The 25,768-nt window shown below is 42.7% G+C and overlaps 1 long non-coding RNA gene across 1 annotated transcript in view; it reads left to right on the forward strand.

Annotated features, from left to right (window-relative positions):
• The window catches only part of LOC148149123 (uncharacterized), a 28,253-nt gene extending 2,807 nt beyond the window's left edge, over positions 1–25,446 (forward strand). Inside the window, exons 2-3 of the long non-coding RNA XR_015758026.1 lie at positions 8,114–8,264; positions 24,470–25,446. This is a non-coding gene — a long non-coding RNA (uncharacterized LOC148149123). The remainder of the gene's footprint in view (positions 1–8,113; positions 8,265–24,469) is intronic.
• The last annotated feature ends 322 nt before the right edge of the window (positions 25,447–25,768 follow it).

Genomic DNA, 25,768 nt, shown 5'->3' on the forward strand with positions numbered 1-25,768 from the left:
TACTTCTGCATATAGAGAGGAAACTCAATTATCCGAAGGACTCGTGCGGGGAGTATTTTGTTCAGTTAATCGAATTCTAGATAATCAAATGATGGATAATATCGTTTAACTGAGCTTCTTGCTGGATAATCTGATATTCGGATAATCGAATGCCAGATAATTGAGGTTCCTCTGTACACCACCATTTTCCTAGCTACCATAAGTTCTGAGGAAGGGTCACCAGACCCAAAAGATTAACACTGGTTTCCCTTCACAGATTCTGCCAGACCTGCTGAGCTTCTGTTTTTGTTTCTGATTTACAGCACCTGCAGGTCTTTTAGTTTTTAAACCATCACCAGTTGTCTCTCTTTTTTATGAGAGACCAGCCAGATGGTCTGGTAAGACTATGGCAATTTTGCCTTCACACTTTTTAAAAAATACAAAACTGCTGGGGAAACTAATGGGGTTAAAGACTGATAAGTTCCTTGGACCTAGTGAGATGTATCCTAGGATATTCAAAAATGGAGCTGCAAAGATAATGGGTGCACTGTTCGTAATCTTCCCAGGTTCTAGTAAAGTACCAGAGGATTGGAAAATGGCCAAAGTACTAACAGAGCAATTAGAAATAGAAGATGTGATCAAGCAGGGTTAGCATGACTTCACTGAATGGAAATCATGCCTGAAAAATTTATTAGCATTCTATGAGGAGGTAACAAGTAAGATAAATAATTAGATTAGATGTCTTGCTTTATTTTAGATAAAGGGGAAACAGTGGATTAATATATTTGCACTTCCAGAGGTGTTTGATAAGGTACCACTCCTTAAGACGACAGGAGCCAATAGTATTGGAAATAACTTATTCACATGGATAGAGGATTGGCTTACTAATAGAAGACAGAGATTTGGGAGAAGTGGGGGGATTTTCAGGATGGCAACCTATGCCCAGTGGTGTGCCATAGGGATCAGTGCTGGGATTACGATCATTTACAATATATATTAATGACATGGATGACGCAATTGAATTTAGTTCAGCTAGATTTATGGATGACATAATAATAGACAGGAAGGCAAGTGACAAGAATAGTTCAAAGAGACTGTGGAGGAATGTGGGCAGGTTTAGTAAATGCCAAAAAATGTGTTGCTGGAAAAGCACAGCAGGTCAGGCCCGAAACGTCAATTCTCCTGCTCCTTGTATGCTGCCTGACCTGCTGCGCTTTTCCAGCAACACATTTTTCAGCTCTGATCTCCAGCATCTGTTGTCCTCACTTTCTCCTAGATTTAGTAAATGGCAAGGTCTTAGTAGACGGAATATACTGTGGGAAAAGGTACGGTTATGCAGTTTGTCAGGAAGAGTAGAGAGCTGAATATTATTCAAATGGAAGAAGATTGAAGAAGCTATGGAACAGAGGAATTTGGGCGTCCTCATGCATAAATCACAAAAAAAAGCACTCAACTTCAGCGGGTAATAGGAAGGCAAATGAAATGAGAAACCCTTGCTAAAACAATACAAAGCACTACTAAGAATGATTTTTATACCATTGTCTAAGCAAAGGCGTACTGGCAGTGGATGCAATTGCGAGAAGGTTTACTAGTTGATCCTGGCTCTAGTAGATCTGTCTTATGAGGAGGGGCTGAGTAGGTTGGACCTGTACTCATTGGCATTTGGAAGAATAAAAGGCAGCTTATTGAAACATTCAAGATTCTTAGGTGACTTGATAGAATAGATGTAAAATGGTTGTTTCCCTGATTGGGGGTCTAAGATCAGAGGGCATTACCTCAGAGTAACAAGTCACTTATCTAAGACAGAGGTGAGGAGGAACTTCCTCTCTGAAAGGTAGAGAATCTGTAGAATTATTTGCCACTGAGGGCTGTCAAGGCTGGATCATCAAATATATTCAAGACTGAAATAGATTTTTAATCTGTAAAGGCATCAAGGGTTATGGGTAAAAGGCAGAAAAGCAGAGTTGGGGAAAACCAGATTAGCCATGATTTCATTGAATAGTGGAGCAGACTCGGTGAACTGAATGCCCGACTTCTGCTCCTGTATTTTATGGTCTTTTTGTCCAAAAGGTAAGCGCTTATTCCTTTTAATGATATTTCTTGCGGTACATGCTATTTTCTGACCAAGTGAATGTGCTCCCTATCACAACAAATTGTCAGTCCGCCCAGCAAAATGAGAAAAGTGGCCAGAGGCCAGAGCTCACCTTACTTGCAGACATCTTTTCATTAGAATTACACATACTGTTAAGAGTTCCGTGTAATTATAAAGGATGGTGATGTTGTCAGTGTTCCAAGCCCATGGTATCAAGTGTTATCATTATTGTATTCTGGCATGCAGGTTAGAAACCTTGAGCCTTTGTTAATTGATAACACACATCTCCACTGAACAAGTGTTTACCTTTGATTTTTGATCAAATACAATCTATGTTTAACAAACATTAAATGCATCAGAGGCCTTTATGAACTATTGACAGAAGGTTGGTCAAGTGACTGTGTATGTTTTATTACCTCGAGGCAAATTGGGTTATTGAATGTTCTCTTTCAATTCTATAACAAGCAGAGCAACAATTTATATTGGGTTCTCTAAACAGCATTACATAATCAGTATTTATTTACTTTCCCAGTTGGTCTTAAACCTGTTCTAAATGGTACACATGGAATGCTTTTGAAATGGGTAGAATGCTGTTTGACAGCAGAGCTTGTAAGTGGAGCTGAATAATTTATAGAAGACAATGTTCAGTGGGATATCTCAGGGATTATTGTTGGATCAGTTGCAGCTTACTGTATTCATAAATAAGCAAGTTTCAAAATAAAACTTACCAAGTAAAATTTTGTGGCGGCTGACCCACCAGGCACAGGGCAGCTAGGTTTAAAACAACAAATTGACTTTATCTTCTGCTACTGCCAAACCTCTGCTTACTGCCATTTTAACTTGACGCTGATTCAGGTGCCAAACATATTAATTGGAAACAGAAAAACAATCCTGTTCCAAACTATTCCGATATCAAAACTAAAAATGAACCTGTAATGCAGATCAAATGTTTGAAATTAAATGTATATAATTTGTGTAAATTCGGAAGATTCAAATTTTCCTGGGATGCAAGTAGGAGTCCAATGCGATTTTAAAGGAATAGGCTGAAAATCACACTGTGCTAAGCCACTGAGCAAAGCCTCATACGGTTGGCTTCACAAATTGGCTCCCATGAATGGAAACTCTATTCAAAGGAACAATGAGCTGCAGACACTCAGATCAGAGGGATTTGTCTGTTTTACTGCATGTCCAATGGATTTCTGGGTCTGACGATTGATTGGATTGCATTCTAACTCCCAAAAATTGGTCATGTCACAGGTTAAAATTAAAATATTCTGGAACTGTTCAAAATCAGTTTTCAGGGAGTTAGAGTCAAGGTCGGTCAAGCGGGGGGTCGGTCATTTACTAATTATAATGAAGTTTTCTGTTTCCATTTTCACTGTCATTTACTTTAAACACATCCTACTAAAATTGCAAAGAGAAACTGCAAAGAGAAAAATTGCAGAGTGTTACAAGGGGACATAAATTTAAGGTGAAGGGTGAAAGGTCAGGGGTAGGTTCTTTACCCAGAGAGTGGTGGGGGCATGGAATGCGCTGCCTGTGGGAGTGGCAGCGTCAGAATCATTGGCGACCTTTAAGCAGCAACTGGATAGGTACATGGATGGGTGCTTAAGCTAGGACAAATGTTCGGCACAACATCGTGGGCCGAAGGGCCTGTTCTGTGCTGTATTGTTCTATGTTCTATGTTCTAAACATTGGGCAGAATCTTATTCTCCCACAAGTGATATGGGCAGTGATAATAAAGTTAGCAAAACATTGTGAAAATAGAAATATTAGATTCTCAATGTTGAGAAAAGTTTCCAATTTTCCCTTGGAATTTAAGCATTGAGTTCTGAACATTGGGATTCAGTACAGACTACCTTATTTCTATGCATTTGCGTCTCAATATTTGGCAAATTTCCTTCATCTCTATACAGTTCTAAATTATCATCTCATTCTTCAAGGTACCAATTGCCAATATGAAAATCAGTGTGATAACCTGTTGGCAGCAGCTCATTGTTTGCTTCCCTGAGCTTTCAGCCATCCCTATTTTCACACCAATGTCACTATATGGTCAATGGACACTGACCCTTCCACGATTTCGTCAGAGCAAATAGATATTGCTGAACCAGTAGCCTCACCACATCAGCAAGGCTGTTTTTGGATCAATTCAATGATCACTTCAACTTCATTTTGGAGCTCAGGGACTTGCATTCTTCTGCCAGGTAGTTTTGCCCACAGGGATATATCTACACAAGGTGCATCTTATAGGTCTTAGCTTATTGCCTTTGCACACATTTACTTTGAGGTGAAAGTGAGGTCTGCAGATGCTGGAGATCAAAGTTGAAACTTTATTGCTGGAACAGCACAGCAGGTCAGGCAGCATCCAGGGAACAGGAGATTTGACGTTTCGGGCACAGGCCCTTCTTCAGGATTCCTGAAGAAGGGCCTATGCCCGAAACGTCGAATCTCCTGTTCCCTGGATGCTGCCTGACCTGCTGTGCTGTTCCAGCAATAAAGTTTCAACACACATTTACTTTGCACTTACTTGAAAGCTGCTTGCCTCTGTGGCTTGTATTGCTTAACAGCGCAGAGGGACAGACAGGCAGCTTGTCACAGTTTAGAGCACTGAACAGTCAAGGGGGTGAAGGAGCATCAGAGGAGCAGGGAGTTGACAATCCTGACGAAAGGTTCCAACCTGAAATATCGACTCCTCTGCTCCTCTGATGCTGCTTGACCAGCTGTGCTTTTTCCAGCTCTACACTTTATCAGCTCTGACTTTCCAGCATCTACAGTCCTCACTACCTCCTAGTCAAGGGGCTGGAGAGGTTGCTGCACCTACACTTTGTACCTGCAGTTTCTATGGCAAACACACTGCATTTGTTTCAACCAAATGGCCATGTCTGAAAGTCAAAGGAAACTAGTCCTTGGTGGTGTCAAGGCAGTCTCCCATCTAGTCCAGGAGGTTCAGCACATTCAGTGAGGTATTTGTTCATGTCAGAGTTTGGAGATCCATTTTGATTCATAGAGTCAAGTTTCTTAAACTAAATCAATCTCATTTGCCTGCATTTGGCCCATATCCATCTAAATCTTTCCTATTCATGCACGTGGCCAAATATCTTTTAAATATTGTAACTGTACCTGCTTCCACTACTTCCTCTGGTAGTTCATTCCACACATGAGCCACCCTCTTTGTGAATATGTCCCTACTCCACCCCCCCCCCACCCCCCCCCCCCCCCCCCCAGGTCTTTGCAGTTTGGAGCTTTGACACTGGTCAGTTCTGCAGGTCAAATGAAATCAATTTGGAAATTACATGTAGGGTACTATGAAGACATCAGGTCAGGGCTGGTGCATGTGGATTGGTGCAAACTCAGTCAGGGCTAGTCTGCCGATTCAATCCAGTGGGTGAGTCATAGTCAGTCCTAGGAGTTTGGACATTAATGATCAGGGAGTTCATCGGGGAACTGCGTGTGGAGTTCTGGGAAGCTCAAACCTGGGATTGGGGTTTATTGGACTGGGTTACTGAGGGAATGATTATAACAAAATGGGGCAATTCAAGATGGAACTTGGAATCACATACAGCATGGAAATGGATGGATAGCTTCAGGAGTTGAAACATTCACAAATAATTGTCACGTTCTCCCCAAATGAGGAGAGCATGTGGCCAACAAGCACTTAGCAATTCGCAAAGCCATGGGCTCGAGATAAAGTTGGGACCTTAGCATTATATAAAGAGAATGAATGAAAATTGGGAGAAGGCAGTAAGGTCATCAGAGACACAGGTACAGTAACCCAAAGAGGATATGAGGAATGGGGAGGTCATTCTAAATCTCAGCTGGAGCCTCCAAACCCCTCTCAAGGAAACTAAGTTGAAACCTTGCCATCTTTAATTCAAATTCAACTGTATAATAACAAGACAAAAATAGCTACCACTGCGTGTAATGTAGGTGGAGTAAGTTATCATTTTTCTTTTCTTGGGAAGAGTTATTATTGTTTGAATTTGAGGCCCTGCTAGGATTAATTATGCATTCACTGATTCTATAATGCCACCCATCTGACAACAAATTGCCATTCATTGGCAGGTCATTCTTTTAAAAATATGGCGTCAAGCAATCTGTGGGCGGCACGGTGGCACAGTGGTTAGCACTGCTGCCTCACAGCACCAGAGACCCGGGTTCAATTCCCGCTTCAGGCGACTGACTGTGTGGAGTTTGCACGTTCTCCCCCTGTCTGCGTGGGTTTCCTCCGGGTGCTCCGGTTTCCTCCCACAGTCACAAAGATGTGCAGGTCAGGTGAATTGGCCATGATAAATTGCCCATAGTGTTAGGTAAGGGTTAAATGTAGGGGTACGGGTGGGTTGCGCTTTGGCGGGTCGGTGTGGACTTGTTGGGCCGAAGGGCCTGTTTCCACACTGTAATGTAATCTAATCTAAATCACAACTATTATGTTGTTCACACTAAATGTTTCCTTGCCGTGTCATTTAAAAAATCTAAGCAAATGCTAACTTTAGAGGTTTCATCTGGATTTGCCTATTTGGGACATGTTTCCGAACTGATACTGGTAGACAATGCTTCAGAGCTGCTACATTTATACACTATATTCTAAGTATGCAAGTACATAGTCTATGATATTCAAGGGCAGCTTCCTTTGTTAAGGGATGATGCATTCATGCCAGAAGTTCACTCTCCTAACGTACATTAGTACTTTGATTCTGCATCATACATCTAGATAATATTATATATCTCAGAGCTCCTTATTCAGGAAAGCCACCTTGTGAAGTCTGTATTGCACATATGTTACTTCATTTTGATTGATGCAAGGGCTCAGGACTCAGTATTACTGATAAGCTGCTCTGTTTCTGACTTTTCCCATATTATTAGTTCATGCGTCTAACATGCTCATCACAATTGGTGGATTCCTCTTGACATTCATACAGAGATGAAGGCAGGGTCAAATGAAAGAGCAATCAGACTGTAATCAGTAAGCCCATCAAGAATGGCAATTTCCAATGGCTGCTGCACAGACTCCAGAGGGACAGTTGGCTGATGAGAACCCCCATGATGGTGGAGAAGAATGACATACCCAAATATATCAGCTTCACTGTTATTATCTATAGCTCTCAGAACCACAGTGCAGATGCAGACAAAGGATATTCTCAGTTATCTTTACCCACCTTGTCATCTGCTGAAGCAGATTGTGCATTTGTAAACAATACATGACAAACCCATCTGAAGGCTGTCAAGATCACAGCTACCTTGAGTTTCCATGATATTTTCTCACTTCAAGTAGCAACTGGCAACTTGTGTGACATCTCCCAGTCCTCAAACACAAATGCAATCAGAATGTCACTGATGCCATTTTCTTCAGATGACACTCATTATGTCCTTCCTTCATGATAAGAAATGTTAGGTGGCCCAAGCAATGAAAATCTCTAAAATTGCTGGCTTCGCCCAAATGTAGGACATTGGAGATTACACCCATATGGCTTTAGACTGCCCTATTACCCACTTGCAGGGTTGGTTAACTGCAAAGGCTTCCACTACATCAATGTGCAACATGTCTTTGACTATTGATGCCAGATTTAGGAGGTCCATGCAGGTAATCCTGGAAGGTACCATGATGTTAATGTCATTGATTTATAAGCTCTTGTCTTCTTCCAATGCCCTTGGGCCATTCAGGGAGACATTGACTTGCTGGGAGACATCCAGACAAGGGCCATGACATTTTGATGAAAGACTCAATCTGAAGCAGAATGATGTTACAACTTTGCTCATACTCCTACCAGGGCCGTAACTGAACAGACCATAGACCTCCCTGAAATGAAGCTTTCCGGCAAAGCCTTGCTGTATAACCCAGAATGAATGTGCCATGTCATTGCAGAATGCTGGGAAGAGAAGAGCTCAATTGTTCATGTGGGGATGCAGAGGAATGCAAAGCTAACTAAAGCAGTAAGCCTCATTGAGCTATGCTGTTCTGCTCTCCCACCGTGACAAGAGCTAACTTTTTTTAGCTGCATAAGCTTTTATCCCTTTTATGTAACTTATTTGCTCTTTCTTACTCAGGCATTAAGTGCACCCAGTGAATCTCCAAGGAAAGACCAGTGCTGGAGAGCCTCAGCACTATCTCCACCTCTGAGGAAGAAAACTGACAGGATTCAATAGCAAGGCTTTTACCTGCACCCACTATTGACTCACAGGCTTTCACCTTGATATTGTGAGTATCGAGTTCATAGTTCATGTGTTTTTGCATCTAACTTTCAGTTTCAGTAAAGTTTAGAAGTCAAAAATAGAGTAAGTACAACTGAAGCACCAATAAGTCTTGTGAACCTAAATGATTGTGCTCATTATTGTTTTAAGAAGTTAATAGTTAGGCAAGTGAGGTAATTAAATTACTATGCTTTGATGACTGCCAAAATATCCAGATAAATGAAATTGCTGATATTTGTTTAATAGAATTAGACATGAAGAAATGTAGCTATAAAAACGATAAGCAGCTTACTTACTGGAGGTCTAGGGCTGACTCATATCTGAAATTGGCCTAAATGTCAGTCTTTGGCAAGTTTAATGGAAGATTTCTCTGTGCAAGCCTCTAACAGGATTTCTTGTGCTAGCTTTCCAAACTTACCTCATTAAATAAGAAACACACCCTTTTGATACTCTGATCATCATATTGTTCCTCTGCAGGCGGAAACTATCGGGGTCTTCTGGGATTGTAGGTGTCTGTGCCATCTGTAAAGCTCAGCTATGTGCCCAGTCAAGAATTGGCATTCCACAACTGTCCTGCACTATTTATCTTTTTTGCCCTGGATATGTTAGACAAAAGGTAATTGGCATTCTGCTTCACTGATTGGGACCTGGAGGTCCTGTTGGAAAGGGAGACATTGTTCATAGAGTGTGCCTTGAGATGTTATTGACTGGTGGAAATCCAGGATAGCAAGCAATGAGCTGGAGTTGTCAGGTTACTGCTGTCACTGTTAGGTCAGGAATTGTCACCAACTAGTTTCTATATGGCAAGTGAGAGAAGAGGAAACTGCACACAAGATAGTAATGATAATGTTAATGCAATAGACCTCTCACCGTTGACTAGCAAGAATGTCATCTTGCCATTCAGCATTTGGTTGGAAATTGGAACTGCTTAGTCTCAATGGCAAGAAGTTTCTCATTGCAAATCCTCAGGTAATTCTCTCAACATTCTCACCAGTTATTCAGAGCTGGAAAGATTTTGCCTGTAAAGCTTGCAGTAATGGCAGTTAGAAGGGGCTTGTGTTAAATTAGTTTATAAGCATTCATTGAACCTTAAAGATCAATGTAAGGAAAGCCTGGAGCGGATCACATTGGAAAGGGGAAGTGTGGAGCTTGAGCAGGTTCTCTGGTTTTGCATTATCTGGGAGCATGTTTGCTGGACAAATTGATTACGGTTGAAGCCCGGACACTGCTGAAGCAAAGAAATGACTTCAGGGAGAATAAGTGCTGCTTTTGGTGAACGGAAAGCAGTTGGGGAAGTGGGAATCCTTGGAAGCCGTTTATCATTGAGAGCATCTGACATGGAGTGAGAAGGAAGTCTATACACATCGCATTTGCTTAAAGGCAAAATACTATGGTGCTGGAAATCTGAAACCAGAACAGAGAACCCTCCAGGTACACAGTAGGTCTGGTAGAATGAGAGAAATAAGAGTTAATGGTTTGCATCTGGCTTGACACCTCTTCAGGATAGTATTTGCTTCACACAGCTGAGAAATACTGAACTTCAAACAAATGCCAGGGATTTGTACCCTTGCGGAGTAGAGCACAGTCTTGGGAAATGTCACACCTCCCTGGGTTGGAGTACACTGGAAATCAAGCTCCGCTATTGTCAGAGTCATCACAAAAGATGAAGATTTTATCAAAATATACAAAAGTTCCCCAATTTACCTATCTTTTTTGACAGGTTAACAGAAAGCACTGACCAAGTTTCTGTACTTAACAAGAATTACTATTAATTACAAATAAATAGATATTAGCTCAAGTCAGCAAATATGAACTGTCGACATACAACTCTAGTAGTTGAAACGTTAACCCCTCCCTTACAATACTCCACCTCCAGACACATGGGGACAAATGCTAGCCATTGAAGACACAGTAATTCATGCCTGTGAAGATCCTTCACATTGCAACAGAGAATAGGTTTAGATTGAAAAAGAAGCTTATTATTTTTCAGGAAAAGTAATAAGCCTGAGGATTCATGGCGTTTTAAATATCAGCAATGGGTGACCTAAAAATTGGTAGGGAGTGAGAAAAGACAATGTAGCAAAACCATACAAAATTAACCATAAATATAAAAACACACTGTAAGAGTTTCTACATGTAAGTAAAAGGGAAGGCAGTAGCAAAAGTAAATATTAATCCCTGTGTAGCAAAGGCAGGAGCAATTAGAAAATGTAATAAGGAAGCAGCAGTGATGTCAACCAAATAAAGTTAAAAATCACACAACACCAGGTTATAATCCAACAGGTTTATTTAGAAGCACTGGTTTTCGAAGCATTGCTTCTTCATCAGGTGATTGTGAAACAGGGCCATAAGACACAGAATTTATAGCAAAAGATTACAGTGATACAATGACGCTTTGAACAAACCTAGATTGTTAAGTCTTTCATTTTCTATAATGTGTTTGCTGGTTTCGGTTCTTTAATATGTAAATCCCAGAACTTCTTTCAAGTCATATTCTCTCTCATACACAAGCTCTCTCTCATATGCATACACATACACCCCTCACACTTGCACCCACACATGCACCATCTCAGGCTTATACCCTAGCACACTCACACACACATTTTACCAAGTTTGCAGACACACAAACACGCAACTTTCTCATGTGCACTCACACTCACACGCGCACACTCACTCTGTCTCTCTCTCTTGCACGCGCACATATATAGGTTTATGGGGTGAATTTGTATTTGCAGAATTATGTTTGCAGATACATACTATTTTGCTTAAAAATGCAGAACCTGCAAGCTGTCAATGCAGGCGGTCAATCCATATAAGATTTTGTAAATTTCACTTTGGAGCTAGGAGCAGTCTGACTGAAGATTGGGACACAGACATACTATAACCTCACACCTTTAAGGCATTGTCTGAGCTGAGATTAGATTCCCTATAATGTAGAAACAGGCCCTTTGGCCCAACCAGTCCACACCGACCCCTCCGAAGAGTAACCCACCCAGACCCATTTCTCTCTGACTAACGTACCTAGCATTATGGGCAATTTAGCATGGCCAATTCACCTGACCTGCACATCTTTGGACTGAGAGGAAACCGGAGCACCCGGAGAAAACCCATGCAGACACGGGGAGATTGTGCAAACTCCACACAGTCGCCTGAGGTTGGAATCAAGCCTGGGACCCTGGAGTTGTGTGGTAGCAGTGCTAACCACTGAGCCACCGTGCCACCCAACATGTCACCTTTTGTTATAAAACCTTAAGTTATCTTGAGAGCATGACTTAAAAGAAATTCTACATAGTCTAGGTGAAAGTGATGATTCGGAGATGCCGGTGTTGGACTGGGGTGTACAAAGTTAAAAATCACACAACACCAGGTTATAGTCCAACAGGTTTAATTGGAAGCACACTAGCTTTCGGAGCGACGCTCCGAATCACCTGATGAAGGAGCGTTGCTCCGAAAGCTAGTGTGCTTCCAATTAAACCTGTTGGACTATAACCTGGTGTTGTGTGATTTTTAACCAGGTGAAAGTGAGTATTGCAGATGCTGGAGATTAGAGTCGAGAGTATGGTGCTGGAAAAGCGCAGCAGGTCATAGTCCACCCCAGTCCAACACTGGCTTCTCCATATCATGGTTAACCAAAATAATGTGGGCTGGATTTTATCATGAACTTTATGGGCCCCCAGGTCCAACTTTATTTTGGACAGAAATCCAATGGTGGCCACGATGGGACCCTCCTTGCGATCTTCTCAAACATGGACTACTGAGAAGCTGCCTCCTGATTCTCCATCCAATTAAGTGTCACAGACAGATGAGTGAAGGCTGTCTGATTGACAGTGTCTCCAGGCAAAATAGGCCCTGCTGCGTCGGAGGCTGAGGGGTGACCTTATAGATGTTTGCAAAATCATGAGGGGCATGGATAGGGTAAATAGGCGAGGTCTTTTCCCCAGGGTGGGGGAGTCGAAAACCACAGGGCATAGGTTTGAGGTGAAAGAGGAAAGATCTAAAAAGGACCTAAGAGATGACTTCACCCAGGGCATGGTGCATGTATGGAATGGCCTGCCAGAGCAAGTGGTGGAAGCAGGTACGATTTTAATATTTCAAAGGCATCTGGATGGGAATATGAATAGGAAGGGTTTAGAGGGATTTAGGCCAAATGTTGGAAAATGGGACTAGATTTATATGATATCTGGTCAGCTTGGATGAGTTGGACTTTGAACATGGACTGCTTCAGTATGTGAGGAGTTGCGAATGGTGCTGAACATTGTGCAATCATCAGCGAACATCTTCAATTCTGACCTTATAACGGAGGGAGATCATTAATGAAGCAGCTGAAGATGGTTGGGCCGAGGGCATTACTCTGACGAACTCCTGCAGAGATGCCCAGTACCTGAGATGACTGACCTGCAACAACTACGACCATCTTCCTATATACCAACTATAGCTCCAACCAGTGGAGAGTTTGTTTCCTGATACTCATTGATTCCAGATTTGTTAGGGCTTCTTGATGCCACACTTGGTCGAATGTGGCCTTGATGGTTGTAATATTGGAGCTGAATAGGTTTGGGCTATTTTCTTTGGAGCATCGGAGGCTGAGGGATGACTTTATAGAGGTTTATAAAATCATGAGGTGCATGGATAAGGTAAATAGACAAGGTCTTTTTCCGGGGTAGGGGAGTCCAAAGCTAGAGGGATGTCAATCTCACCTCACCTCTGTAATTCAGATCATTTGTCCATATTTGAACCAAGGATGTAATGAGGTCAGGAGCTGAGTGGCCCTGGCGGAGCCCAAACTGGGCATCTCTGAGCAGTTTATTGCTCAGCAGGTGCTAATTGATAACATTATTGATGACATTTTCCGTCACTCTACTGATGATCAACTGTAAACTGTTGGAGCAGTAATTGGCTGGGTTGGATTTGACCTGCTTTTTATAGGACATACCTGGGCAATTTTTCATATTGTCAGGCAGATGCCAATGTTTACAAACCCACCGACTTCCACAGCTACCTGGATTACACCTCTTCCCACCCTACCTCTTGCAAAAATGCCATCCCGTATTCCCAATTCCTCCGCCTCGCCGTATTTGCTCCCAGGAGGACCAGTTCCACCACAGACACACCAGATGGCCTCCTTCTTTACAGACCACAATTTCCCTTCCCACATGGTTAACGATGCCCTCCAAAGCATCTCGTCCACATCCCGCACCTCCGCCCTCAGACCCCACCCCTCCAACCTTAACAAGGACAGAACGCCCCTGGTGCTCACCTTCCACCCTACCAACCTTCGCATAAACCAAATAATCCGCCGACATTTCCGTCACCTCCAAACAGACCCCACCACCAGGAATATATTTCCCTCCCCACCCCTTTCCTTCTTCCGCAAAGACCGATCCCTCCGTGACTACCTGGTCAGGTCCACGCCCCCCTACAACCCACCCTCCCATCCTGGCACTTTCCCCTGCCACCGCAGGAACTGTAAAACCTGCGCCCACACCTCCTCCCTCACCTCTATCCAAGGCCCTAAAGGAGCCTTCCACATCCATCAAAGTTTTACTTGCACATCCACTAATATCATTTATTGTATCCGTTGCTCCCAATGTGGTCTCCTCTACATTGGGGAGACTGGGCGCCTCCTAGCAGAGCGCTTTAGGGAACATCTCCGGGACACCCACACCAATCAACCACACTGCCCTGTGGCCCAACATTTCAACTCCCCCTCCCACTCTGCTGAGGACATGGAGGTCCTGGGCCTCCTTCACCGCCGCTCCCTCACCACCAGACGCCTGGAGGAAGAACACCCCATCTTTTGCCTCGGAACACTTCAACCCCAGGGCATCAATGTGGACTTCAACAGTTTCCTCATTTCCCCTTCCCCCACCTCACCCTAGTTCCAAACTTCCAGCCCACACTGTCCCCATGACTTGTCCGGACTTGTCCTAACTGCCTATCTTCTTTTCCACCTATCCACTCCACCCTCTCCTCCCTGACCTATCACCTTCATCCCCTCCCCCACTCACCCATTGTACTCTATGCTACTTTCTCCCCACCCCCACCCTCCTCTAGCTTATCTCTCCATGCTTCAGGCTCACTGCCTTTATTCCTGATGAAGGGCTTTTGCCCGAAACGTCGATTTCGAAGCTCCTTGGATGCTGCCTGAACTGCTGTGCTCTTCCAGCACCACTGATCCAGAATCTGGTTTCCAGCATCTGCAGTCATTGTTTTTACCAGTGTTGTAATTAAGCCTAAACGTATATGAATACAAACATGCTGCATGTTCACTGACTTATATGTGGCTTTTAGATTGGGCACTTTGCTAACATTCTTTAAATTTTTTAGAACTCTGACTTTTGTAAAATTTATTTATGGACAATTGCTTGGAGATTTGAAGTCAATAGTTAACAGGTCCTGCTGTAAGCTATAGTACAACCTATTAGTAACCATTTTTCATGCTGTGTAAATTGTTCCTTCCTTAAAGACTTTTTTTCTTGCACTTCTGTCCTGATGAAAGGGAGGTGAAAAGCTTCATCTTTATTATCGCAGCCGCTGAACAACATGAGCAATGGAATGCCATTTGGGGAAACACGAGAATGAAAAAATAATATTGTTGATGGCTTGAAGGTAGAAGACAGAGGGTGGTCTTGGAGTGTTGCTTTTCAGAGTGGAAGCCTGTGACCAGCAAAGTGCCACAAGGATCAGAGATGGATTTATTGCTTTGCATCGTTTATATAAATGAATTGGATGCAAACAAAGGAGGGCAGGACTTGTACACTTAATGGTACTTCCTGGGGAGTGTTACTGAACAAAGAGAACTTGGAGTGCAAGTTCATAGTTCATAGAAAGTGGAGTCACAGGTAGATAGGATAGTGAAGAAGCCATTTGTATGCTTGCCTTAATTAGTCAGAGCGTTGAGTATAGAAGTTGGGAGGTCGTGTTGCAGCTGAACAGGACATTGGTTAGGCCACTATTAGAATACTGCATGCAATTCTGGTCTCCCTGCTGTAGGAAGGATGTTGTAAAACTTGAAATGGTTTAGAAAAGATTTACAAGGATGTTGCCATGGTTGGAGTGTTTAGGGTATCGGAGCTGAATAGGCTTGAGCTGTCTTCCTTGGAGCATCGGAAGCTGAGGGGTGACCTTATAGAGATTTATAAAATCATGAGGGGCATGGATAGAATAAATAGATGAGGTCTTTTTCCCAAAGTGAAGGAGTCCAAAACTAGAGAGAATAGATTTAAGGTGAGAGGGGAAAGATTTAAAAGGGGCCTAAGGGACAGCTTTTTCACGCAGAGTATTTTGCATGTATGGAATGAGATGCCAGAGGAAATGATGGAGGCTGGTACAATTATAACATTTAAAACGCATCTGGATGGGGGTGTGAATAGGAAGTGTTTGGAGGGATATGGGCCAAATGCTGGCAAATGGAACTAGATTAACTTAGGATATCTGGTTGGCATGGATGAGTTGGACTGAAGGGTCTGTTTCCATGCTGTATATCTCAATGACTCTACAACTCTATATCGAGAAAAAAGGCCAATTTTATACTTCAGGTTTCACCAGCTGTATGGAAATCTCAATAGTGAGTGACAAAGGCCACATTTGCATTAAGTAAACATTCATTATTACCTCATCTGTCCTATATTATATGCAGGATTGCATTTTCCCAGGTACCAGAGAGAAACTAGGCAATGCTAATTCCTGACTTGAAAGTAAACCGAGTGTAGCTGCAAGTTATGAGTGCCTTCTTCATGATGGCAAGCATTCCCCAACCAGGCTGGCACGGTGGCTCAGTGGTTAGCACTGCTGTCTCACAGTGCCAGGGACCCAGGTTCAATTCTAGCCTTGGGTGGCTGTCTGTGTGAAGTTTGCACATTCTCCCCGTGTCTGCATGGGTTTCCTCTGCATGCTCCGATTTCCTCCCACAGGCCAGATGAATTGGCCATGCTAAATTGCCCATAGTGTTAGCTGCATTAGTCAGAGGGAGGTGGGTCGCTCTTCTGAGAGTTGGTGTGGACTTGTTGGGCCAAATGGCCTGTTTCCACACTGTAGGGAATCTAAACCACCTCAGGGTATGCTTCATTGTTGAAGGCCACCTGCATCCTCTGTCCATGGAGATTGGCATTGGCAACACACCATCATGGCACATTTTGAACTACCTTATAACACTGCTTAGCATTTCAATAGTACATTTTACAGAGTCTACTGACACCTTACATTGTATTGCTGCTGCCATGTGGCTTTGTGTACAAGAGCAGGCACCCATCTCATGCATCGGAACAGGCTGCAGCGTACAGCTCTTGGCTTGCTTCCTTAGCAGTTATTCACTTTGTGCTTATGGATGCTCAAAGCATCTCTGCCTTGCTTGCCTTTTAGAGGAGACAGAAAGCCAGGCAGCTTGTCAATATTTGTCAGCACTAGACAGTGAAGGAAGCAGACATGCTGATATATGACACTGTAGTACATCAATATCACACCATTGGCATCTATTCATTATAAATGTATGCAAATACCATTTTGGAAATACATGAATCAGCATGCATGACCTGCATCACCCTTACTTCAGCACTCCTATGGCTGGCCAGCTTTGTCTCTTATCTCCACTACTGAAACATGCTTTCCTCTTCCAGTCTCCTCCCTCCAGCTTAAAGTTGATGTTCGCTCTCCTCTCCTTTCCTCCACCACTGGCCTCCATATCCCAGCTCAGTCCTGGGTTGTATTGTGCTCATTTTTCACCCATGATATATTAATGCCTTTGAGCTCCCAGGCAGTAATTCATACTTTCTGCAACTTACTGTCAGTACAAATCAGCATGTGATGCATCATTAAGAAAAAATATATCGAAGACTTCTGTCACACCTTCACCACTTGAAATAAACCAGCTGATCTTTACTCTCTATGCAAGGGCACCATTTTGTTTTACCAGTTTTGCTCACAAAGCGAGCACTCAAATGCCAAAAAAACCTAAACATTAACTTCTGAAGAGTCCATGTCAGTTGGATGATAAATATCACATGTAACTGCCTGATTACCAAAGGTTTACATCAATAGCTAAAATGAAGGACTCTTGATGAGTTGCTGCACTCCCTCCTCATGGTTCATTGAGAAATCAGAACCTGAGGGATGATTTGGCTGAGTAGATTTCTGAAAGAGCTCCTCTGTATTCTTCAGTTGTGGGCACTATCTTTTAGGAACAATGTTGTTGCTTCCTTACCTCCATTACATAACCGTTGATGGATCCGGAGCACTTGCCAAACCCAGATTCAGAATATGGCAGCACATTGGCAACCTGCCTGCACATTTCTCCAGTACCCTTCAGTTCTCCAAGGCAGCAGCATTCTTAATTCACTTCACCTCATAGCTGTTCTCTACATAGAGTCAGAGCTGAACTTGTCTTTTATACTTGCACAAGAGGAGGAGTAATCAGCATTCTCAGCTACTCTCTCTTGCTTCCCTTCATTTATTTGGGCAGCTGTCACAAGCTATCACTGCCCATTGTAAAATCTTTTTCACTTCCAGGCCCCTACTGATTTCACAAAATTTGCTTTAGCATCTGCTGCTCCATTCAGTGACAGATCTCAGTTGAAGAAAATAAAAAGTGCCAATCCTTTGCTGTATCTCCTGATTAAACAACATCTGATTACTTAATCCCATTCCTAAAAGTCAATTAATAACATTTGCATTGCTTGCTCCTCATCAATGTCGCATGCAAATATAAGCCAAAAATTTGCCCTTGCCAGATATATATCACCCAGTTTGCTCCTGTGTCTATCTTATGGCCACACCTTTCCATGCTGACTTGAGCATATCCATGATCTCATCCAAGGTAGATTATTATAGAGATTAACATAGGATGTGCTATGTTTTCTGAAATCTGAACCTTAATACATGAATGCTAAAACCAAGTTTAATTGCAAAAGAAGTTATTCATTTAGTTTATTTGTATGTACTTGCTCAAGAACACGTTGGTGGAGTTCCAAGAAGAAGAATAAAAGTTCATATAATTATGTTATTTTATTGAAATGCTGGATGGACATTGTAAACATAGACATAGAAATTGACTGCAACTGGTTCCTCTCATTCATTTTCACTAAGACTGCTGGAATAAACATTTTGATTTGATGATGGATTTCTCTTCGTTTTATGACAGCTGTACTATTGAAAACAAACTCTCTTTTTCTCTTTCTTGCATCAATCTCCTGCCCCTACCTCTCTCTAAGTGCAGATGCCTACAGGGACCTGATTTCCAAGGAATATAGCGAGAAATCTGAGAGGAGTCTAGTTAAGCCTTTCTCAATGTCGGCAGCAGCTAATTACATTTTCCAACAGAGTTCTGGGTGTTGAGATGAGATTCTCACTAAGGAGTGGCAAAAGGCCTAATAACAGAGTTTATTGTTTGCTATCACTCTCATTAACTGCAAATCTCATCTCATTTCCATCATACCACCCATCACAAGGAGACTTGATGCTGAGAATTCTTGACATGAATGTTTGAGCAAGTACCTGGCACTTCCAGCTCACCACTTGCTCCTCTGGACCTCCATCTTGGACTCCTGGCAACAAGTGTATGCTCCATGATCAGTAGCCACGTGGACCCCACAACCATAGATGCTAGCATCTGACACCAGGCATCCTCTCCACACCATTGAGGCTCATTTCTGATCCACTTATAGTTTACTTCTGTACTTTAAAGCTGTACTTTGGATCATACCAGTAACAAGAACTGAAATGAGTGTGGGGATTGGTGCCCAAAACTGGTCCTGTTTAAATCTCAGGGCTGCTTGTTTGTTTTCTTAATGCTCAGACATTGAGCACATGCCTGCATGTTCATAGCATCCAGGCACCTTGCCGAGCCTTGCAATGCCATGCTTTTGAGTACATTGGTACCTCAGGCAGAGATTAAAGGCTGATAATACTGCATTACTGATGTGCTGTTTAGTTCAGACACAGAACCAGGCTTCTTTTCACACTGGTCTGTAGCGATCAGTTCAGGGGTGGACACCTTGCTGTACGACAGAGAGACATGAATCTCGTGCCTACAACATGTGTCAACTACCTATATGTAAATATATTTCATGATGTTTCAACTAAATGGCCATGTTTGAAAGATTGTTGGCAGTAGTCCTCAGTCAACTCAAAGGGGGTTGCTGTCAGTCAGGAAGATCCCAGTACAATCAGTCAAGGACACTCCAGTAGCTTGGCCAAAGTCAGCTCTACACTTGGGCTGGTCACCATCTGGGGCTATAAGACTATAGCCTGGGAAGTGGGTGTGAATCATTGTCAGTTTGTTAGGCAGGCCTCAACTCTGCTTGACAGGAGGCCTTTGAAAGGGCAACTGCAACAGTCAGTAAATTACAGAATACAGTTTCACATTAGTTCCAATCATTGCACCATGCAGGTGAAGTGCAGGCATTGTGCAAGTATTTTGGTTCAAATGTTGGCCAGAAACAATGATGAGATAGTCATTGGTCCTTGTAAATTATGCATAGATACCTCAATGACGCAGAAATGATAACTTACGACAATAAAAGAAGGGGATGTGGAGAACAAACACGACCGTGTCGCATGATTTCCAAGGGTGCTGTGTGGTACAGAACTGAAATCCACCTGCACTGTAACTATTATAAAATACTCTATTATAGGCAATAAGAGCTTTCATAATTAATGCAGAGTTGGAAGGATAAAGTCAGAACTCATGGAGCACTCCCTCTATAGAGTTATGTGTCTGGCACTTAGCCAGTGGAGCGCATCTACCAAGTAAGTGCCTATCTCGAAGAGCCATGATAACTTGATACTTACAGAGTGGAAAACTTGATCTATTCCTTGTCAGTGCCAGCAAAAATGTTGGATCCATGCTCAAGCAACATGCTCATTTCAGTACCTTGCTAAGAGGGCAAACGCAGATGGAGGAGGAGCAGGTACACCTGAAAACCCAGGAGGGTCAACAAGCCACCACAGAGGACAAAGATCCACCAGCACAGAAAAAGGTCACAGTTGCAGGGCCACTCAGGATATACTGGGGGACTTAGGGGGTCAGAGAATTTTGTCCTTGAAACCATTTCCCTAGGATAGACAATGCAGAGGTGTTCACACAGGTTTCGCGACATCCTGGGACACTGTATGGAACTGTGCCAAATGCTAGATGTGAGACCTGAGGGAGTAGGAGGCTGTCCACACCCAGGGGAGTTATGTGGTCCTGCAGAGGGAATCTCCCATGTCATGCACCCACAAATGCATCAGGACAGTGACTGTTGCCACCCATGTAGGATCAGACAATTCATTTTGATCCCTGGTGATGAGGTCAGTGCTGCAGCCTGGGCAGTAAGATTTGAGAATATCATTGGCTTCCTCCAGGTGCAGGATGCTATCACCTGCACGACTTGCGGCATTAAGAGGGCTCTACCTCACCACAGTTGAGTTCATGAATAGGAAGGATTTCTTTTTCATTATCATGCAAGTGATCTATGATCACTAGTTCCACTTCCTTGGAGGTGTGTGCCAGTACCCTGGCAGCTGCCACACCTCCTACATCCTGGAGCACTTTCATATCCCTGCTGTATTTGAGGGTCCAGATGCCTTACAAGGTTGGTTACAAAGGCTACCCACTGCAAACATGGTTGATTACACCAGTGCGCAATTTCCTGTCTGAGGTGGGACAGCAATACAATACTTTAAAGGCCATGTTGCAGCAGACAATAAACCATCTGAAGATGTGGGAAGATGCTTTGATCAGACTGGAGAAGTGTGGGGACTGCAATATACTCCAGTCAGATTATGTCACATTGTTTGGCCGTGGAGCAGGTGTAGAAAGGTAGTGCTGGATGGTGGGAAACTGGAAGTATGGGAGCAGTCTTCCAAGGAGGATGAGGAAATTGGACAGGAGGACCCTCTCCCAGTGTGTGGCAGAACTCAGCTACATTAAGTGCTATAAACCAGAGAGAATGTGATTAACATCATGTTCCAGTCAATGAGAGCTGGGTGCAGCAGAAAATACTGGAATGAGAAACAGTTGTTGGTCACTACACAAGCACTTTGTTTTCAGGGGTTGAGTTGCAGCCTCTGTTTAATTTGTTTCTGTTTCTCTTTGTTGGTGGTAAATGAAAGATAATCTGTGGCAATATTTGAATGCTTCTTTGTATGTCCTGGCCTACCACTGAAAAAGATGAATACTAGGGACTATATAGTGATCTGTTAGAGAAGGCAGTAGAATGAGATGTGGTGAAGGACAGGCAAGCTGTGTGGTCTTGTACTTAAACAGCAACTGGTCCGTGAAAGTGGAGCCATACAAAAGACGATGTCAGCCATGTTATCTCAGTGTCATAAGTTGCATGTATTTGGCTTTTATGCCAATATGTTGATTCTTGAGGGCAACTCTTGAATGACAATATTTCACCAGGATTCCAAGAAAGCACGGATGTTGGTTTATTGCGAGATATTCATGCATTGGTGAGCTCTTCCAGCTATGATGAGCTGGAAATGGGCCAGTGTTGGACGAGAGAGACAACATGGGGAGGAATAGGTACTTAACAAGGCAAGTTTGGGATGATAGTGAACGAACATGCTATACCTCACAGAGTTAATCCTCCAAGGAACTCAATGAAGTTGACACTTGACAAAAAAATAATATGCCCTAAGTCTTGTTCTGCTCTTTCTTCAAGTCAGAGACATAGGGTTTCATTTTTGTACATGAAAAGAGCCTTATCTTGCTCCTGTCCTGCCGTTCAAAACAATTCCCTCAAGACGTCTTTGGTTGCCTTGAAGATCTGGTGAACTTTTGATATATAATTTTACACTTCATCATTTGTAATAATTTCTTTTCTTTTTTTATCTTCCTGTTATTAATTGAAATGTTTACATTTTCTATCAATGAAACAAAAATGAAATAAGTAGAGGCATTTTGTTTGCTTCAAAATTAAATGTGCTTTATTTGAAAAGTAACCAAAACTTAGAACAGTGATAAAGTCCGGTGTGAAATTATTTTGAAGATTCTAATAACCAAAGTGACAATGGGGAGAGGGGAATGAGTAAGTCAACACTCAGCAGCATGGCTCCAAGGACCTGACTGCGATGCAGCAAAAACAAATTAAGTGCCATATGTCCAAAAATGCTATGATATTACATCCATCCCTTTATAGAATAAAAAGTATTGGAATAAATATGGGGACATTGTTGTATTCAGTTTGCTCTGCCCCTCAGCTGGATTGTGAAAACAGAAACATTGTCCACCTTACCGATGAGGGTTAGAGCAGAGCCTAAGGGTTTTCCATGCTGAGAGTTCACCTTTCTTCAGCCAGGAAGTGGCCAGCACATTCCTGAGGGCCAAACTATAACACAGTTGGATGGATACAAGTGGACTCCACTAAGCTTCCATAGAGGAGCAAATTTAAAACTTGGTTCTACACCCCTCACAGAGGAGATTGACTATCGAGACACTGACACCTACTGGCTCCATGGTACTTGAAGGATCAATGGGGACAATCCTATCAGAGGTGTTTGTTACGAGGTCCTCAGATTTTCATGGCCTCTGTCTACTTCTCACCTTATTATATTTTCAGAACCAAAACAACATTTAGTCACTACTTTCCTTCTTTTTGTTACACACCCAACCTTTCTGTTTCAAAAGACTGTTTAGCATCTTCTAACATAAATTTTACTTAGATAAAGCTTTTAAATTCAGTCTTCTAGCATTTGCCTTCCAGTCAGAATTGAATTAAAGAAAAAGATTTGAACAGGTTGGCTGATGGAGTGGAATAGATGCATCCTGGGAAATTAGATACACAACAAAGACTTCGATTACATGTTATGTATTCAGCTGGGTTGCGTTTTGTATTTTGTATGCATTGGGTGAGCAGAGTACAAGGTTCACTAAAGTCAGTGATTGGTCTGGCTAGTTGTCTCATTGGGTTACATTTGCATGTAAGAGGTGAGTTTACATAAGCTGCCCAATGTTTGTGGAAGCAGGAAGTTACAGGGTGCACAGGTCGTTTTGCTGTAACGTGCGTTTTGTCAGTGCGAACTGGCTATAACGCGATTGACGAATTGCGGATGTTGTTTAGATAACACGAACTTAGGAAGGATGTGGAGGCATTGGAACGGGTGCAGAGGAGGTTTACCAGGATGTTGCCTGGTATGGAAGGAAAATCGTATGAGGAAAGACTGAGGCACTTGGGGCTGTTTTCACTGGAGAAAAGAAGGTTTAGGGGTGACTTGATTGAGGTGTACAAGATGATTAGGGGGTTAGATAGGGTCGACAGTATGAACCTTTTCCCGCGTATTGAGTCGGGTATTACAAGGGGGCATAGCTTTAAATTAAGGGGGGGTAGATATAGGACTGATGTTAGGGGTAGGTTCTTCACTCAGCGAGTCGTTAGTTCATGGAATGCCCTGCCAGTAACAGTGGTGGACTCTCCCTCTTTATGGGCATTTAAGAGGGCATTGGATAGGTATATGGAGGATAGTGGGTTAGTGTAGTTTAGGTGGGCTTGGATCGGCGCAACATCGAGGGCCCAAGGGCCTGTACTGCGCTGTATTCTTCTATGTTCTATGTTCTATGTTCTAACTTTCTACTGAATGGGCATAATAATTTTCTATTAGCGATCTTCTATTAGCGGTCATCCGTAGTGCAATTTTCTAAAGCACAAGGTTGCAGAGGAACACAGCTGTTGAATTAAAGTAGAATGACCCGTATTTTCATGTAAAGACAGCTACAGCTTCAAAGAGGAAGTGCAATTTTTAAAGGTGGTTAGTGGAGAGCGCATTATTGAGAGAGTATGTAGCATGATGTTATCCAGAAAGCTCTGATGCTTTGAAAACATTTTTAAGATGCACATAGAACAAGTAAGAAATAGATAAGAGGTCCTCTTTTTTCTGATGGGAGACCAAGTGCCCTCTATAATCTCAGTAGCAGTAGAGAAAGGTGGATGAGTAATTCAAACAACCAGTAAATTCCTGGCTGTCATGTAAGAGGACATTTTAAGGAGCATGGACCCAGAAAAGTCAAGACATGATTTTGCTTCAGATCTCTTTAGTGTTGTCCAGCACAGACATCAATCCTTCAGCCTTCCATATCTTTGTCGAGCCTTGAAACATACATAAATTCCCACACTAACAATCTTCCGCTATCTGCCTTCCTTTCTCTAATTGTAATTAATCACCTCATTACATCACTTTTTCCTTGTACTAAAACACTCAACACCTTCATCTATTGTTTCTTCTTCTGCTCCATAGGATGAATACAAGACTAGTCTAGCTCCGATATCCATCAAACCAGCAGTGAACAGACTAACTCACTTCTACCCTGCTAACAGGAGAGTTTCTGGTGTGACTGCAGAAAGAAGACAAGAACAGGAGGCAGTCTTGCATTTGCAAATTTTATTCCCAAAGGAAGATTCTGCCACTGAAATCATTAGCAGTTTTAAGATAAAGCTGGATGTAGGTTTGTTCGCTGAGCTGGAAGGTTCATTTCTCGACATTTCGCCACCATACCAGGTAACGTCATCAGTGAGCCTCTGGATCACTGTCTTCAATATATTCAATGATGGAGTATCCGCCCTGAGGCAGTGGATTCAAACTTTGCAGCTCTTCAAGTGAAGACATTTCTCATCTCAGTCCTAACGAACAGCCCCTTACCCTGAGAGGCCAGCCAAGGAAAATAATTCCACTTTTCTGTCTGATGGCTCTCTTCTGAATTGTCTGTTTTTTTGTCTCGATAGCCTGCTCTCTGGCTCCTAGTGCTCCATTTCCTGATCAGTAACCCAACCTCCTCCCCACCCCTCACCTTCATTACTTGCCTTAGGACCAATGCTGAGGTGCTGGTGAATCGATCCTCCTCACTGGAAAACTATCGCTTGCCATTTGTAGATCGCTGGTTGGAAAGAAAGAAGGCCTGGGGTCTAAAACTGAGTGTGCCTTGCATAGCTCTAAACTGCAAACAATAGTCAAATGTGGCTACATATTTGTCACATTTATTTCTTTTACATTAATATCATTCATGGCCATCTTGATTTGGTCAACAATACTTCATTGTTAGTTGTTTCAACTAAGTTGTTACACTGTCTAAAGAGATCAAATGGGACGGCACAGTGGCTTAGTGGTTAGCACTGCTGCCTCACAGAGCCAGGCACCTGGGTTTGATTCCAGCCTCGGGTGACTGTCTGTGTGGAGTTTGTACAGTCTCCCTGTGTCTGCGTGGATTTCCTCCCATAGTCCAAGAATGTGCAGGTTAGGTGAATTGGCCATGTTAAATTGCCCATAGTGTTCAGGGATGTTTAGGTTAGGTCATTGGTCTTGGGTAAATATAGGGTAGGTGAATGGGTCTGGGTGGGTTACTCTTCGGAGGGTTGGTGTGGACTGGTTGGGCCGAAGGGCCTGTTTCCACAGTGTAGGGATTCTATATAGAAAAAAAAGCAGCTAGCATAATTGTGTGGGACTACATCCATGTATGGCAGTTTAAGATCACTGTTATTTTTATGATACTGAATTCCTTATAAGCACAAGTTGCTTCAATTGGGAAATCATTATTTTTCC

This window comes from Chiloscyllium plagiosum, unplaced genomic scaffold (assembly GCF_037043375.1).
Source record: "Chiloscyllium plagiosum isolate Xiang-an unplaced genomic scaffold, Cpla_swu_hap1 HiC_scaffold_9, whole genome shotgun sequence".
Taxonomy (NCBI): Eukaryota; Metazoa; Chordata; class Chondrichthyes; order Orectolobiformes; family Hemiscylliidae; genus Chiloscyllium; species Chiloscyllium plagiosum.